At 36.9% G+C, this 19,839-nt stretch overlaps 2 pseudogenes; both read right to left on the bottom strand.

Moving 5' to 3' along the window:
- Nucleotides 1-4,548: 4,548 nt before the first annotated feature.
- Nucleotides 4,549-6,162, bottom strand: LOC111903619 (uncharacterized; annotated as a pseudogene).
- A 2,625-nt stretch (nucleotides 6,163-8,787) lies between these two features.
- Nucleotides 8,788-19,375, bottom strand: LOC111903620 (protein DJ-1 homolog D-like; annotated as a pseudogene).
- Between the last annotated feature and the right edge of the window lie 464 nt (nucleotides 19,376-19,839).

The following is a 19,839-nucleotide window of genomic DNA, read 5'->3' on the forward strand; positions in this document are numbered from 1 at the left end:
ACTACTGCTTTCTCCTTCATCTCCTATAGTCTTAAATTTTGCTACCCATTTGGTACTTTTACTTTCGTACACTTTAAACTCTCTATTTTGGTTGATAGACCAAAGTGGTACTGCCTTTTTCACTTGCAACTTACTTTCAAATTGCATTCCTAGCCTAATTTTGTTTTTGGATTCCTTCCAAATAACTATATGAATGTTGTCCTTTAAGTCTTCTATATCACCAACCCCTATATTTCCAACATTATTCATAAAGTTCAAAATGAGAGTGTCACTTGCATCATCAGAATCGACCCAAATATTGCTTAATGATTCACTACTACACTGAGTTGGTCTCATCAAATCCAAAGACGTTATTTGTCTCACATATATTATCATTTGGCAAAGAAAATGGTGTTTGACAATTACGAAGGAGATCTACAAAACTAGTGTTTGTTGGTGGTGTTATTTGTTCTATGTCAACACAAATATGGCCACAATAACTTTCATCATTCTCATCTAAATAATACATCATGTCTAAGGATGAATCATTTAAGAGGGGTTCCATGTTAGATCTCCCACAATATTGGTAACATAGTGACAAATTCAACTTATAGGTAGACTTTTCAACTCCAACATGTGTATAAATCAAATCTTTAAATTGTTCATACCGTATTTTGTGCCTAAGAATATTTGAAGCTGAAAAAGTTGATTGGTCACCCTTGATCAATCCATTCTCACATTCAATATTACCACCCCAATATAAAATGATCATAAAGGGACGACTTAGAGCCATAACAACGAATATAAGAGAATTTAACTGCAAATAATAGGATAAATGACATAAATTATTATCTTAAATTTAATGGTGACATCATTTATATATGCAATATATATATATATATATATATATATATATATATATATATATATATATATATATATAATACATACCCTATGTTTGAGATAGAAATAGAACTGATGATACAAAGATGAGAAATGTATGGAAACTGAGGATGCAACTATGAGAAGAGAAAATTTTGTAGGATTGATGAGAAAAACTCAATTCAGTAATTGGAGTTTATAGCATCAAAAAGTAAACTATATCCTATTACAAAGAATTGAAATGACAATTCATCCACAATAAAGTACCAAATGTACAATGACAATTTTGGATTATTCAATTATTTTGAAATTGCTTTTACAGGCATTGTTAGTGATTATAAAATTCATATATAAAATTTGTATATTTATTTATTTTATCTCTACTTCTAATAATATCAAATTAATTATTCAACAAATATAATTTTAATAATATTTAATATTAATATTGATTAAAAGTTAAAGAAAATTATAAATCTTATAAAGGTCTATATATAAAATTTAATAACATATCATAATAAAAAATATTATTTATAAATCAAGGTGTAAAATTAAAATATAAAATATAAAAAAAAACAAATGTATAACTGAAAATGATAATTAGATGATACTTAAAGGACCGTATATGTAACTTAAATATAAATCTTGTGGAAAGAAGTGGGGCCATAACCCCATTTTTACAAAAGAGTTTGAAAGAGCCCCTTTCTTACAAACAGATTTGAAAAGTGCCTATTTTTTACAAAAAACTCGACATATAGACTTACCTAAAGTGCTTTAAAAGTAACCAGATGGAATTAGTTGCACCATTGACGTTGAGTTTCTTTTTTTTTGGTTATATGAGGGTGTAGTAAATGAGAGTTATAATGTGGCTGCAAAAAGAGTAGAACCCACAACAAATAATTAGAAAAAAAAGTAATTTTAATAAGTAGCAGAATATATAGAAACTCACCAACATAAATGCTTCAGAAAATACGTGATTTACTGAATCTGGATAATCCAGGATCTAGTTCCATCTATAGATTTTGGTCATTAATCCTTGTGCAACTTGGGTACAGCCTGTGTCCTTGGCAACCATGTAAATGTGGCCAAATTACCAATTTACCCTTGCATTTCATAAACCAAATGTCATAATACACGTCAACTTTAATGTGAGTTGAGTTGGGAGAAAAAAACAGGACAAATAGGTAAACGCATAGTATCTTAATACATTAACATGGAATTTTTATGTATTAACAAACTTATTACTTGTAATTTAGTTTGTTCGATCTCTTCCATCAATGTCATATCCTGAGGCATAACTAAAGAGAATTATGTAATAACATAGGTGTAATTAAGTATATTCATGTTAATTTTATGTTACTTGTGATTATGAAAGATCATTTGAAAACACATATTATTATTATTATTATTATTATTATTATTATTATTATTTGTAACAACGTAAAATTTCCAATTAAATTTTTACTTTTTAAAACCACAAAATGTATATCATATCATAATTTCAAATCCGAAACAACAGTGTTTTCAAAACAAATTCCCAAGATCTCTCAAAAGTGAACTCCATCGGTGTGAGTGTGTACGAGTCAAGCCGTCGCCTTCCCATGGTCCTCGCTGGTACTTGAGACATCAAACACAACAACTGTAAGCATAATGGTTAGTGAGTTCCCCAAAATACCACATACCACAAATACGCCACTCGAGGCTAACCCGACCCTCTGGTCAAGATGTCTCAGCGGGACCCTCCAGTCCCGTAGCTCGTCGGACCCTCCGGTCCAGTCATAGCTCATTGGGCCCTCTGACCCGGTCTGAATCGTTGGACCCTCCGGTCCGGTCTATATAGTCATACAGCATACAAATAACACATAGCATGTAATCTCAAATATAACACATAATCTCATACATAGCACATAAGACCCTCTGGTCAACTCAAAATACCACTCAAGGTAACGTATAGTGAGAAGACTCACCTCTTGGAAAGTCTAAGATCTCGCGTACTCGCTATCTCCCAAAATCCAACGACGACTCTACCTCGCGTAATCATAAAAATATCATTTTAATAATCAAAGACTTTCACAACAAAACTTTACCCCTTATCATCATTCCTTAGAGGGTAAAAGACCATTTTACCCTTCCTTGACCCAAAGTCTTCATGTTGACCAAAACCCTAAAAGTCAACAAAAGTCAACCTTATGAGTACGCGGGGCGTACAGCTTGATGTACACGGGGCGTACATCGCCAACCATGGATCGGGGTCTCCACCCAGTACGCTGCGCGTACTGGAAGTTACGCCCAGCGTAATCATCAGATTCTAACATACACCATTTCTGGTCTTAATCGGTTAAGCCATTACTCCAACTTCTAGATCCGGCTCTGCTTATGCGTCTATACCCATAAAGTCGAGACCTTTAAGCCTTGGTATGGCTGTAAAGGCTCCAACACTTCATAACATCACTCTAATCCAACTCAAGGACCTAGATCTCATGCATGGTGCAATATTCACGACCAAGATTACATTTTTATGAGTCTACAACTCAAATAGACCAGAAATACAAAGGATCTAAGCTTATGGAGACCATTTGCTCAAAAGTCTCCACCTTTGGGACTAAAACCCTAGAAAATGGTACATGAAGCATATTACAAGAACTATAGGACAAGATCCGAGCTTTTTACCTTATAATGAAGCCTCAACCTTTGCAAAGCTCAGATCTACACTTGAGTACCACTTCTAGCCTTCCCAATGAGCTCCTCTTCTCCTTTGCTACCTTGAAATGGCACCACCAAGCTTAGAATACTCACAAATGGCCTAAGAATGGATGCACACTCTCTTTAGGGTTTCTTTCTGAGGGATGGTGGCTGAGAAGTCGAGCCACACATTCCTTTTATAGCCCTCCAAATGAATTAGGGTTTTTAGGTCTGGACCGGTTACGCCCCGTGTAACCTTGGGTACGCCTAGCGTACCTGAGGGTGAACGCGTCCAAATGAAGCGCACGAGTACGCGCAGCGTACTCGCCTAACATGCAACCCTAAAATGATAACATAACAAAGATGAAGGAGCTAAATAGAAGGGTACCTAGTTTTCTGGCTGTTACATTATTAAGTTTGAAAATAGAAAGAAACACTTATTTGACTTGATGATAAAAATGATGTAAAAGTTAACACCTTTCGATTTTTGACAGCTAACATGTCATCATGAAGTTGATGCTCTAAGTGTTCAAGCTCTTTATAGGTTAATCCTTCTAGCTCCTTTCTCATCATCAACCTTCAAATATTGCAATTAAGTAATTTTATTCAGAATCTCGATGATTACCTAATATTTTAAATGTAATGATAAGCTTTACACACAATTAACCTTCTCACTTTCGTTTTTGTCTACTTTGGATTTTGTTTTCTTATCTGGACATCATATTATGATTTAACATGCTTTATGCAATGAAGTAGTTAAAGTACATAACTATTAGAGTTTACCTATCAGGTTCCTCCAGTCCTCTAATTTTTTGTATCACATTTTGAATTGTTCTTATCACTTGTTTTCCCTGCAACACCAAGGACCAAAAACGTTAGCAACGAAAGCACAAAGACCCTATAAAAAACAACACAAAAAGAGTAATTTAATCTTTTAAGTGAGGTCTATAATCCCTCAACCCCGTGAAATCCTATAAACCAGAGCATCTTTGTCACCATGTAATTCCTCATCAGCCACCACTCCAACTATACAACCCAAAATGTCCTTCCCATCAGCTCCCAATACATGCAAAAAACTAATCAACAGAACATGTTCTCCTTTTTCCATGTCATCATTACGCAACCTGTCGCAACCGTTGGCCACCTTGGCGGCGCACATGTGAAGTTGTAAGAGACCACTTGTTTAAAAACTTCAACCATCACGGTTCGACCAGACTGTGCAGCCGGAACGATTAAACCGGCTCCAACCGAGGTCGCACTTTCACTCAATGGGCTGCAACCACAATGTAGTTCATAAATTAAAAAAAAGATATACTTTATGAAGACAAGCTCATATACAGTAATATCTACATCTGTCCCAACTCCTTTGACTCTCAAATTCACCAAGTATACCTAAATAAAATATATATATATATATATATATATATATATATATATATTATTTAAAAAACAATTTAATGGAGGATTGGATAATGAAATTATAAAAGATATCATCACTAGATTTTGTGCTTCTCTTTATTGTCTTGCTTTAGAGATGGCCTACAACAATAAAGGAATCAGAATTTGTCAAAGGAATTACAATATGTTTGGTTCACGTGTGTGTGTGAGTGTGTATATATATATATATATATATATATATATATATGTATATATTATTTTTTGTAAATACACAATATTGAATTTTTTTTATTTAATGCAATTGACCAAAAAGAAGAAATATTATATTTCGACCACTTTTGCAATTTGACCAGTAATACTTTCTTTTTTTCAATCAAACCAGAAAAGTTTCATATATTTTACCAAAATAACTGGTTTGACTTGTTATATCAGCTTTTAAAGTAAATAGTAAGGGTATTTTGGTCTTTCAATGAAAAGGCAGGAAGGAATTGAATTCTTTCTATCCTCCCATGGAAATAATGAAATCCAAACACAAAAACTGAATAATTTTATATCTATTATTAGTTATGAATATATGGGTTTATTAAGAGAAAAATAAAAAAAATATTTATTTTTTATACCATTAGGGTAATTGCAGTTGTTATTACAGCTGATAAGTTTCTAAATTGGAGTTCAAGAGCCTCAAACACTGTTGACTGCTCAGTCACTTGGATCAGATAAATAAAAACAAAAGATTTATTTTTCTTTTTAACATAAATAATAGGTATTTAAGATATTTGATCAATACTGGGGGGAAGGAAATTACAATATTGCCCTCAGCGCCTTGTTCTCTAGCAAGGTCATGTAAAAACGAAGTACCACTTCCATCAGGCTTTCGTCACGTGCAGGATCCACAAACACCTCCTGAACAAATAAATATCCAATAACAAATACAAAATAATAATTAGATTCACAATTTATCTATCAATTTGGGATTAAACTTAAGTTGGATACAATTGTGTAATTGTAATAGCATGGAAGAAAAAAACAAAGCTAATGATCAAGAAGTTCACGACTATTGCTTACATCCTACAATTGAAAATTTTGAACTTTCTTATAGAGTGAAGAATGTATATTAAACAAATAGAGACCTAAAAGGTAAATTACAAAACTAACTTCCAACGTAAGTGAGAAAATAGTGGAAACTGCTCCACCAAACAATGTTCTTTCTGGGAATTGTTCCATTGTTATGAGAAGCTGTAAAAAAATGATAAATTTGAGGCATAGAGCTCAAGTTTTGACTATTAATTTAAGATATTAGAATAGCCAAACAGGTTTAATGAAACTATGTTGAAAAGGAATCATCATGTGTTGATTAATATTTTTTGAAATGTCACTGTAGTCATCCTCATCACTACTAGAAAACAGCCCTTTAATGACACACAAACAATGACACGCAGTGATTTACGATACGCAAAAGTGTGTGCCCTAAAAATTATGTCATCTCTTCTACAATTTGAAGGATAGAGGACAAGCATTTATGTGTGCCCTGAAATTAGTGTCATACAAGAAAAAAAACATGGAGGGCACCTATCATAAAAAGCATGTCGTATAAAGGTGTCACTTTATATTTTTTAAGAAGGCGTGTTCTCCGTATTTTTTTGGGAAATGAAATCCCAAAAAAATTAAACACCTCGCCTGATACTCCTTCTTCTGCTTCTAAAATCCTCTACTAAGAACCCTAAATCATTCATAACCATTTTCCATTCCCAAAAAAATTAAACATCCCACCTACTACAAATCCCCAAATCACCCTAAATCATAAATCCCTAAATATTAAGAACCCTAATTTGTTCTTGAGAAACGGTGCCTTAGATCAAAAACTGTTAATTCAACTTCGAATTAGTTTAGGTTCTCACAATCAAGAGCCTCCCCATTCTAAAACTCAGAAAAAGCATCAGTGCACGCATATTGCACCTACGTCGGAGTCAGCCGTTTGTTATCTCATATGGTCATTGTCACAGCCTCGGGCTTTATCAACTCCTTCTACAAGATCTTTCTCGCAAGTTCTATCAATCCTAACCTTTCTCTCAATCAAGAAACCCTAAGCTTTCTCTCTATTCACGAGCTAGTAATCCCGATAAAGAAAATCAACAACAAAGACCAACTGGTTTGATTTCTCCATAAAATTGATACAACTTCTCCTAAATCTGACTTCACTCCACTCTCTGAGTTTGTTTTCTCCCTATCGATGCATCCACCTTCTCGTCTCTCCCCCTCCACTGGGTTTTCTCTCATCTCTCTCCTCCATAGATGAAGATTGTCGGAGATGTGAAGGGAGTAACCGAAGGAAACCCTAAAACTACTCTGATTGCACAAACACTTCTTCTCATGCGACTTTAGGTAAGTCTCTCCTCGATAGAGTATAATTTCTTCTTTCATGTTTTTGCATCTTTATCATTTCAAACCCCTTTCTTGTTCTTCTTTCAGTGTTAGTCTACCGTCTTCATCTTCATGGAAACCCTAACGCCCTCAATCCGACCGACAGTATCATCTCAGTTGGCTCCCCAAGATCTAAAAATGGTGCATTTCTGTTTTATCTTTCCCTTTTAAACCATGTTTTAATCCTGGCAAAGGAAGAACTATGCTAGGTATTGTTGCAATTTTTATTATCAAAATACTAATATTAATAACAAAAAGGACTTCGAATTCCACTTCCACTCATGGAGAAAGGGAATGGAACTCATGAAGTGGCAAGTAGCCCAGGTTGGTGCAGACAGCTGAAGATGCTTTTGGAACTACTGTTACTCCTGCTTCTCCTTCACCAATACCTTTAGTGGTATTCTCATCAAAAGAGGATACAAGTCCTCTTCAAAAGCTTCAGAATCAAGTTTTCAGAGCACTGAAAGGTTTATCTCCTCCTTTTTAAGATAAAAGCACAACTTACAATCCAAAAGTATTAACTAGCCAAAAACGTCAATGGGCAAGCTTTCAGATGCCCTAGTATGTAAATATGTAATATCTTTATTTTTTTTCTTTTTCTTTACTCCTATCTTTCATTCCTGAAACTTGAATTCTTGATGATTGTTTATCATTTCCAAATCTTATATCATCAAAGGATATTGAAAGAACCTTCTAGGCTATTTGAGAGCATGGTAGTGGTTGGATTGCATCCAAATTATGACATTTAGGCACTTCAGAGGCAGTATTTTGGAAGAAGATCTGAAGGTCTAGGAAGGCATCAGTTTCGTGTAGAACCAAATCTTGAGCCTCAGCTACAGGTCAAAACTCAAAATTTTGACTTTCTTCCATTGTTATGAAATATGATATGATGATTTCTTATCATTTTGCATTACTTTCAGGTTCTTTTTGTCTACCCTCCAGATAAACAACTTCCATTAAGGTCTAAAGATCTCCTTTCATTCTGCTTTCATGGTGGATTGGAGGTTAGACACTTCATAATTATATAATCAAATCCATTTGCTTTGTTATAATTTCTGTAGTTTTTAACCTTGATTGTTACTTTTGTAATTTCTGTAGTTTTTAACCTTGTTTGTTACTTTTCTTATATGATACTCACCAACTATTTATATCCAACTAGATCTTCAACTACTTAATTGATGCAAGTAACAAGTAACACATGTGACACGTAGGTATGGTAACTGTGAGGATATAATATATAAGCTATTATAAATTTGAAAAAAAAGTATGGTAACTGTGAGGATATAATATAAAAGCTATTATATAAGTTTTAACAAATTGGTGGTGTACTATCATTACCTGGTTTATCTAATTATCTTGGTATTTTTTATAAACACAGGTGGGCTGTGAGCACTAGAGTCCGAAAGGCATACGGATTTTAGTGTGTATATAATATAAGTGATAAAAAAACCATGTAATGTTACTAGAAACATACACGAATACCAAGCAATGACATGAACTGAGAAACGAACTGAGGGTGAGCTGGCCAGGCGGCTCCGGTTACAAGATTTCCATCCGTAAAGCAACGATCAATTGGGTCCGGTTCTAACCATGTTCCACCACCCAACACCACATTCAATTTCACAGCAGGATATGCAATACATTTCTTCCCCTTTTAAATCCAATAGTAAAAAGTCAAAACAACTCATCATTGGTTGGTTACTCAAAGTAAAAAACCTATTATTTATAGTAAAAGGAAAAGATGTTTCTTTTGTACAGATGAGAGATTGAAATTTATATATAAATATTTCCATTACATTGAGAACACTAGTAGTTGATAGAATCTGTTTACCATGGCAGATGGAATATATGGGCTTTCCAGCATCCATGAAATGTTTGACCAACTTTAATAACATCTTGGTCTAGTGCCAAGTATTTTGGAGCTAGGCCTCCATGGATGACAAGACCATCATAACTTGAAGCATCTGTGTCTTTGAATTTTTTTGTTAGTTTGAAATCATGCCCCGTTTTTGCACTGTATGTTTGGTCCCCTCAAAATCATGGACATCTGTAGGACACGGGTCACTTGCTGATTTGTTGCGGCAAATGGCGTCTACGTGGAATTCAAGATCTTGTAAGGACTGAGATGGAACAAATACTTCATAGTCTTCCATGTAATCCTGTATAACAACAAAAATAGTCACAATTACTAATCATGAGACTAAAAGGACCTCTTACCCTTCTGTCTTCTAAATCTGAATAAAGTGTTCTATGAACAAAGGTTGTTTCTTTTACTGATGAGAGTAAATGACTGCTTTAACCTTCTCTCTGTTTGAAAAAAATTGTTGTATTAAGAAAGACTTTATTTTTAGCCATGTGTCTGTCTGAAACAAGTGTCGTATGAACCAAGGTTTTTTCTTCTTTTTACTGATGAGAACAAATGAGCATTTCACCCTCATATTTGATTGAGAAAAGTGTTGTGTGAACATATATTGTTTCTCTTTATAAAGGAAAGAGATTAAATGACTGATTTAGCTTTTTGTCTTAAAAGAAATGTTGTATAAACAAAGGTTGTTTCTTATCTATCAAAACAAAAAAACCCATATATAGATTACAAGATTAAATCCTGTAATCATTAAGTAAAAATGAAACAACACCTAAATCTTAAACCTAGACTTTGGGATTTGCCCATGTCCCTCCCACAAATTGAAAAGAATATAAAATATTGTAGCATTGCCAAATCAGTTATTAAACAACTAAGTGAACCCAATGTCAACAGGTCAAAAGTCATCTACCTTGTTGATGTTAAAAATCATAATCAATAACCAATTATTTCTTTTCTTTACATTTTTTCAGGGCTTACCTGTTGGATTAGATGTCTAAGCCCATAACTATTATTGGTATTGCACTTCACTGGAACAATTTATATGGATAGTCTTTTGAGAATAGTGTGTTTATGATTTATATTAATATATTATAAGTTCTAATATATTAATATGGAATCATATTATTTAACTAGTATTGATCAAGAATTAATTTAGAATTAATTTAGTGATAAAAAAGGAACTAACTAAATATGGACTCTTATATATAGGATGGGCCAAGTTCATTTAGGTTGGGCTAAGCTTGCATGGATAGTCCATGGAGTTTTTAACCCATGGATCCTATGGAAATGAAAGGTCATGGGTATTAGGGTTTACATGAATGTAACCCTAATCCTCGATACTATATAAAGAGGTCTTTGGCACATGAATTGAGACTAGTGTGTGAGTAAACAAGAGTGAGCCAATTTCTAGTGTGCTTACTATTCTCTCAAGCTTTCCAAGGTGTTTTTGGTGATTTATGATTCCACTTGAGGCTTCCACACTATTGGGGCTATGCTCTTAAAGTTTAAGACTTCAAGCTACATCAAAAGGTATGTTATCTAACTAGGCTTTTGTAGTATAGTTGCTTCATATTATGCTAGTTAGGATGAAATCTTGGAATACTAAGTATTTGCATGTATAATAGAGAAAACATAGATCCAACGTTTATAGGGTTGCATGTACACCATATGTAATACCCATAATCAGAAAGACCAAGAAAGAAAAGGAAAAACCCTAAGTCAAAGGTTCAACTCGTTGAGTCCAGGGAGGAACTCGTCGAGTCGGTGCGGGATCCGGGGGATCGATTAAGTAGCCGACTCGGCGAGTCGGCAAAGAGGACTCGGCGAGTCCGGTCTGAAGAGGCAAACCCTAAATCCGGGACTTCGGGCACTATTTAATTGTCTTATTCTCTCCATTAGGGTTCCTTGGAGCCTCTCTCATCCAGAAACTAAAACCCTCAGCCTCTATTGTTGCATATTCAAGTCTCTTGCCATTTTTGGGTGATTTGAAGGAAAAAGGAAGGAAGGAATCTTTGGGGCTCCAAGGATTGGATTTAGATCCAGAGTTTGGGTCATCTTTCAGAGTTATTGAAGGTATTAAGTCGTTATTTTCACCCTTCTTCATCTAGTTTTCCCTTTGTTATGAGATTTGGGGCTTTCATGCCATGTCCTTGAACCATTTCGAGTTAGAGCCCAAATCTGAAGTTGCTACTTCAGATCTAAGTGTATTCTGGCCTAGAGGGTCATAAAGTATCAGTCTTGGGGGTGTAGGTGAAGCATGGTTGTCCTAAACCCAAGTTTGGAGTGTTTTGGGCCTAGATCTCCTTAGCTACACGTAAAGTTTGCACCTTTACGTGAGGGATAGAATTTGGAAGTAAGGATCTATGATTTGGAGCCCCTGCATGGCTTGAAAAGCCACTGAATGGATTAAGAATTGGAGCGACTCGGCAAGTCACATGGGTGGACTCGGCGAGTTGGATGAAGTTGGGCAGGAAATCGGCGATTTGGAAGAACAACTCGGCGAGTCTGTTGAAGATTGCCTGGGACTCGGCGAGTCTTTTCTTGGACTCGGCGAGTCAAGTCGCGAAACCCCAAACCCTTCAAGTTAGGACTCGGATTAGTGAGTTGAGTGGGGACTCAGTGAGTTGGACAGGTCAGGACTAGGGGTGTTGGTTTGGATGGATCGGTTTGATCCGATCCAATCAAGTGAATCCAAATTGATTTCGGTTTTCAAAACATGAATCCGCATAGTCCAAACTAAATTTAAATCCGATCCGATCCGAACCAATTACAATTCAGTTGGATCGGTTTTTATAATTTTGTTTACAAAAACCGAAACATTTTAAAAACGACATATAATTATAATATTAACCAACTTTATACAAGAAGCAAAAACAAATTATTTAGTTGTGATTTGAAATTTATAAACAACAAATAAGAAGATATATTAAACTTAAATATCTTATAGATAGAAAACTTTTGAGAGAAAATGCATATTAATGGTTTATTTTATCAGGTGAAACGTTTTGAACCTGTTTTGAAAAACAAATTACAAAATTAATAAATAACTATAGATATATATTATAAATGGATAAATTATAAATGTTTATTCGGTTTTTTTGGACTATTCGGTTTTGATTTTATAAACTAAAACCAATCCGAAATCCAAAATAATAATTCGATTTTGTTGAAAACACATCCAAAAATCCGAATATCCGAACCAAATAGTCCAATCCAAATTGTCCAATTGGATAATTTGGTTTTATCCGAATAGTGAACAGCCCTAGTCAGGACTCAGAAATCGGTAGACTCGGCGAGTCAGGGGCTGACTCGGCGAGTCGAGTCGCGAATGAAAGGATTATGAGCTAATGAACTCGGCGAGTCAGTAGGCAGACTCGACGAGTAGGGTTGACCTGGAAGGTTGACTTTGACCAGAGTTGACTTAGTTGATTTTTGGAGAACAGTTAAGCTAAGTGATATATGTTTTGGTATTGGTAGCTCGGGGAGCTAATGGAGCAGCGGTTCAGGGAATTGTCAGTCAGCATCTAAAGGGGTTACTAGCAAGTTCAGCAGTACCAAGTGAGTTTCCCTTTGTGTGAATGGGTCTACAGCCACAATGCCGGCCCATGTAGTTATGAGTAGGAAGACCCGGGGGTTAGCCCTAGGCGCAGTATGCTAGAATGATATTCAGGACCAAGGTCCAATGATAGCGGGCGGGTGCCCAAGGAATGGTTTATATTATAGTTTATACTTGTTGTCTGTGTGGTACATGCATGTGCCTGGTAGGGAGGTGAGTGTGGGCGAGGTCCCGTATCTCACCAATAGCAGAGTGTGGACGGTGTTCCACATCTCATTAGCAGCAAAACAGGGGTGAGGCCCAAGTTAGGGAAAGAGTGAGTGTAGGCTAGGCCCGTATCTCATTATCAGTAGGAGCGTGGACGGGGTTCCATGACTCATCAGTAGCAGGACAAGGGCGAGGCCCAAGATAGGCGAGGCCTCAGGACAGGATTTATTAGTATATGTTAGCTTATGTGTTGTGACATGACTATGTGTTAGTATATGTTAGCGGGCGAGGCCCAGTGACAGGCGAGGCCTATGTGAAACAGATTTGTATCCGAGCGGGGCTCGAAGCCAAGTGGGGCCTGGAGCGACGGGGTCGTTGTAGCGGGTGAGGCCCGAAGTAGTGGGTGTGTGTCACACCCCAAACCCATGAACGGTGGAAACGTTCTGGGGTGGAGGACGTCATGTACAGTATCACAACAATGAATAGTAGTAAACAAGCAACAACATTATCCATTGCATTAATAATATAATTTTAATACAAGTGTGTTCTGTCAAATTATGATAAACACTAAAGTATAAATCAAAATGAAAGATGAGTCTTGAAAGAGCACCATCTTCTCTAAACCTTGCATCGGTACCTGTCTACTGTTGACCTGAAGATACAAGTTATTTTGAAAGCGAGTATCAGCTTTAAAGCTGGTGAGATCATAAGTATTTTAGTGTCTTAATTTGTATGTAAGTATTTGTATGTGCATGAACTGTAAGTATTTTTATGTATATGAACTGTAAGTATTTGTATGTACATGAACTGTAAGTATGAAAACGTTTTGAACATCCTAGAAAGCCCTATGCTTCCTACTGAGAGTAGCCTTCTACCAAGGCATCTATTATCTGTGTGTGTATCCTGTAAGAGTGTGTATTTTCCTAAATCCGACTATCATTAACCAAAAATATAGCTTCTACATTACCGTGCATCGTGTGAATGTTCACAAAGTGAATGTAATGGGAAAATGAAATAGTACTATGGTGTAGTATCAAATAACTACAACCGTACTAATTACCTTTAACTTATTGTAATCTCGTAAGTACTGTAGTATTTGTAATAAGTGACTACTTATGTACTATTTTGCCTTATTGAGGGATAAGGCATAATGTGATGGCTAGATCCTAGGCTAGATGCTTCCCTGTCAAAGAGATTTTGGGACCCATACACGACCCCTGCGTGTTTGCAAGCCGTGAACATCCACATTACTGTGATCATGTATACTCAATATAACTATCAAAATACGTTGTGATTCATTGGTATAGTTAGATCCTGAAATCGTTCCATGCTATAGCACCTAGTGATGTATGTCCTATTATCGTATATGTAAACGCACTCATGTAAACGTATCTATGTAAACGTACTCATGTAAGCGTAATCATCTAAACGTAATCATGTAAACGTAATCGTGTAAACGTAATCATCTAAACGTAATCATGTAAACGTAATCATGTAATAGTACAGTAGTGTATTGTAATGTTCTACGTGTGCTAGTTGTAACGTGTGTTCTCTCTCTATCTAGCATGTACAGTAATGTACTGTGTGTACTAGCTGTAATGTGTGTTCTCTTTATATCTAGCATGTATAGTAATGTACTGTGTGTACTAGCTGTAATGTGTGTTCTCTCTCTATCTAGCATGTATAGACTCATGAATGAACTAACTTGTGGTATGATGCCGCATTCTAGTAAACGTATTAGTATCTTCCTAAACTACCTATATGGTAGCTTACTAGTAATATAAATGGTACGTATGAACATGGGAGTATACCCTTGCAACCCAAGGGTATTGAACTGACTGATAGAACCTTTATGACTATATATGTACACATAATACATAACTAATATTTAAACGACCTTCGGACGAATACCCGGTACGTCACCAGACCACATCCCAACAGCGAAAAGGAAATAGATCGGCTAGCCTTCCTAAGTCCTTTAAAAATTTCTTATATAAATATACATACATAGGCATGCAATTGACAATATAAAAGCATAAAATAAGTTTTGTAACACATTTGAACATGATTACTATCTAAGTAAAGGTCGACTTGATGTCAGCCTATAAAACGGGTCGAAAGTATTGGTTTGATAAAACACCTTAAGTATAAAGAAACATTTGTTTGAAACACAATTGTAAATGAGTTTGAAATGAAACATACAATGTATAATGAACAGTTTAATAAGGAGTCTTAAACATATAAAACGTTTATGAAAATCTGTTTGGTAATACAACTAGTGAGTAATAAATCATTTGAATGCTGCTTATTAATCACATGTGATTGATATAATAACTAGCATGATTCTACTTGTATCTGCCCCCCCCCCCCCATAAAAACATCTAAAAACATTTACAACATTGATTAAGGGGTATGAACTCACCTGTAATGAGTGGTACGGATGAATTGAAGATGTAGGATTGCTAGGTGTCAAGTGAAGTCTTGAACACACTCTATGATCCTAGTTAACATATAATATCACATATATGTATCAAATTAGTCTTTAAACAACTAATAAACAAGATCTAGACACCCTAGGACATGCTAAACACCTTTAACAAGTGTTATAAGCCTCAAGGATTGCATCTAAGTGTTGTAGGGAAAAGCTAGTGTGTGTAGGGTTCAAGGAAAAATCCTTAATGGAGTTTACGGCCCTAAGGTCATCAACAAATGAGTTTACGGTCATAAACTCATGGGTTTACGGCCGTAAGCTCATACTAACTTGACCATTTGATGTGTTGAGGCTTTACAAGACCCTAAGAAGCATTTCTACTTAATGGCAAAGTCTTTGGAATAGATTAGGGCACCTTTCAACTCCTTTGGGGAGTTCACGGCCCCGGAACCAATTCCCTTAGATATTACAACCGTAATCTCTCATGTAAAGGGTGTTTTTGGTGTTTTTAATCCCCTAACTTAACTAGGAATGAATCTAGGCTAGTGTCCAAGGCTTATGAAGAGCTAAAGCACACTTTGGCAATCTTGATTGGGGTTCACGGTCCAAGAACTTCTTGGGCCGTGAACACCTTACTCCATGTGTTCTTGGGGTGTTTTCTAGTCCTTCATACATTAGGATACAAGTCTAGGCTAGTTTCATTGCAAAAGGAAGGGACTAGGGCACTCTTTGCCCCTTAAAGAAGGGTTTACGGTCCAAGATGTTCTTGGGCCGTTAACTCTTTGATCTTGTGGGCTTCTTATGATTTCTTGGTTACTAGACACATATCAAGCCCTATAATACACTTAGATAGAAATACTCACGATTTGGGACGAAAGGCCGAAGATCCGTGAGAGAGAATTTGGCTTTTCTCTGGTTGGAAATGTAACAAATGAATAAATATGGCTAAGAACCATATATATACCCCTGGGTTTTTTGGCAGAAAATATTTTATTCAGGCATTGAACTCTAATATCATAGAGTTTTGGAATAACAGAGTTGCACAATACCCTAGTGCATCCTCTTTCGTGATATCTCTCTAAGTGTAAATCTTGAAATACTCAAACTTATACCAAAAGTCTAAAAATTTACTGCAACTGTTCTAACTTCTATTAACTTGATATTGTTTGTATAGAATTGAAATTTCGGGTTGTCACATCATCCCCCTGTTAGAGGAAATTTCGTCCTGAAATTAGAATTTAGGTAAGGAAGTAGGTACGAATGATCGAGTCATGAGGTGGGAATTTCCTAATCGATTGGTTCTCGTGCTCATAAGTGAATTCGGGTCCTTGGTTGGTATCCCAACGAACCTTCACTAAAGGGAGGCGGCGCTGCTTCGTCCGCTTAACCTCTCGGTCGAGGGTCACTACGGTTCTTCTATGAAGGCGAGGATCTCGTTAATCTCGATCTCATCGAGTGGACTTACAAGAGTCCTGATGGAAAGGTATGTTTTCAAGATCGAGACGCAAAGGGTAAAATGTACATTACTACGCTCGCGGAGTAGGTCTAGTTTGTGAGATACACAACCGATTCTAGTAAGAATCTCGGAGGTCCTAACTATCTTGGATTTAGCTTTCCACGCTTTACGAAGCGTATTAAGCCATTCCCAGAGTGAGTCATCCTAAAGAATTTGGTCTCTCACTTGGAATTCGAAGGTTTCTTTCTCTTGCTTAACTTCCCAGTCAAGGGCCACCCCCTGCTGGGTCAAATCCGTAAGGGTTTCTATAATTTGCGAGGAGTTCTGAATGGACTACGACAGTAGGTCTGCAAGACCTAGAATTTGGCGAATTTCTGTCGGCGTCTTCGGTGTCGACAAATTCTCAACGGTCATGATAAATTGAAAGAGTACTCAAGAATTCCCAAATCACTAATAGTGTGTCTTAGGAATCTGACTCTTCAATTCCAAAACTCGTGTTTAGAGAACTTTGCGAAAGTTTCTCTGAGGGTAATGTTTCCATGGATTCCTTCTTACTACGAGGGTAGATAAGTGAGTCATTACAAGGAGAATGACGAATTGATCCAAGTAAGAATGGAGTACCCTACTCATTAAGCTCATGAATATTATGGGCGTATTGGTCATATCCGAGGGGTATCACTACGGACTCGAAGTGTCCGCATCAAGTTCGGAGGGTAGTCTTCAGGACATCCTTCCCTAACACTCGAAACTGCTGATATTTGGATCTTGGTCCATTTCTGAAAGGTAACTCGTTCCTTGCGTTTGCTCAACCGATTAGTCTATGCGAGGCAGAGGTAACAATTTCTAATGGAAATCTTGACGGAGTCCTCGATAGCCGAGGAACAAAAGATGCAATCCGTCGACTTCTGGAAGAATAAGACCGGAGCTCTCCGGGGTGAGAAGCATAGTCTTCCAATTCTATTGCTGAGTAGTTCGCTAAGTTGTCCGGATTGTTCTTGTATTTCTGTGGGTGTTTAGACTGTAGGGCGATCTGGTTGCAGAAGTCGTATTGGGCTCTAGGCTTGTTTACATGATGATGCGATTACTCGTAGTCTTGGGCAGTCTCCGTCCTGACGTTCATATTAGACGTTATACATGGTTCATCAATTGCAGTCTCGTGTATACGATTTGTATATAACTAAGATTGAAAAGGTAGTCGAATAACTGATTCTTCTTTAAGCTCACATCCCATCGAGGAAAAAGAAGTTAAAGTGGAATCATCAATTCTAAACTTGTAGAACCTTGTTTATATATCACCCCTATGTATACATTCTTCAGCGACAGATGAACCGTATGGATCTTTGGACTGAACTTGACGTACTGTACGAGTGGTACTTCGGGGAGGTTTGTGGAGATTTCTTTGGAAGGGCTAAGAAATATGAGGTACTCCATGCATGAGTACTTCGGTGACCTGGTATAACGGCTTCGCTGGAAAGGCGATTTCGAAGAAAGAGGTGTACGTATGAAGCTGTTTTTGTGCGGATCAAATTGAATCTAGTGTATGATAATGTCGGAATAATATGGGAACTAAAGACATTAGATTTGAGCATAAGGCGTTACAGACAAAACACAACTGTGTAACCATCAACCGAGTTACAGTACCGTAGACTTACTATAAGACTATTGCTGTGAACAAGGTATACTACAAAAGACAAGTATACGTAGCACGAGCATCCCTATACCGACGGGATCTCGCAAAAGATAAGATTCTAGTTGCACTAGTTTTGGATGGTTTATAAGTCTGTTACAACGAAATGCCTTAATTACATTAACGTGGGTCCGGAGTAGGTTCTCCTGCAGCTGTGATCCTAAGAATCTTCCCATTTGTGCCTGATTTCATTGTTATTGGATAGCCCTTCTTGAGATGTCCCATATCTCCACATAAATGACATATCTGGCTAGTGCCAGCATCGGTAGTGGAAGTGAAGTGTTGAGTAGGAGTTAAGGGGACGCGGGTTCTTTCCTTGATCTCTATCTTCGGGTAATTTATTTTATAGTGCCCAAACTCACTACAATAATAGCAAACTAGGCTAGCTGCCGTGGTTGAGGTAGTTCTACAGAAACGAGCAATGTGCCCATCTTGTTGCAATTATTGCATTGCCATACTCGGCAAATTCCTTTGTGGTGATAGTTGCACCGGTTGCACTTCGGGAGTGTTCCTTCATATGGTCTGCTCGGTACTGGGATGGCAGAGGTTTCCACTTGTTGTTGTTGCATGACAATTCTCTGAAATCGCTTGCTTTCCACTTGGGCTTGACGTTTTCGTTTCTTGAACTCCGAGTTGTTGTTTTGGGCGGTGGCGACTGTTACTATTTGTTGATTTCTCAGATCGTTACCACGATCGAGATTGTCAACTCCTTTATTAGTCTTGTTTGCGTTGATAGTGTTGCGGTTTGCAACGAAAGCTATCACGGCAGCCATCACGGCAGCTGTAACTGCGGCTTGGAAAGTAGAGGTGTCCATAGGAAAAACAGGGGTTTCGTTGTTCGGCTGACTGTTTCCGGATGACGACATGATTATGTAATACGAAAGATAAGGATTTTGTCAGCGATTCTGGTTGACCCTAGATGTACTTCGATTGTTCAAGTAAAGAGTAAGAGTATGTTCTCGAAAGTTTGACCTACATCCCTATGATGCAGTCCTAGTACGGATTGGAAGTATGTTCGCGAAGGTTTGACCTACGTCCCCATGATGCAGTCCTAGTACTGAGTGGAAGTGTGTTCATGAAGGGTTGACCTACATCCCTATGATGCATTCCTAGTAATGAGTGGAAGTAAGTTCGTAGAATGGTCTCAAGACGCTTGTCGTTCAAGCCGAGGTATCGTTGGTTGGTGAATAACATGATCCAACCACTAAAAGAGACTTGGAAATGTCTCCGAAGCTAAATTGCTATAGTCCAATGCCTTGACTAAAGCATGTTTCAGATA

Source organism: Lactuca sativa, chromosome 8 (assembly GCF_002870075.4).
Source record: "Lactuca sativa cultivar Salinas chromosome 8, Lsat_Salinas_v11, whole genome shotgun sequence".
Classification (NCBI taxonomy): Eukaryota; Viridiplantae; Streptophyta; class Magnoliopsida; order Asterales; family Asteraceae; genus Lactuca; species Lactuca sativa.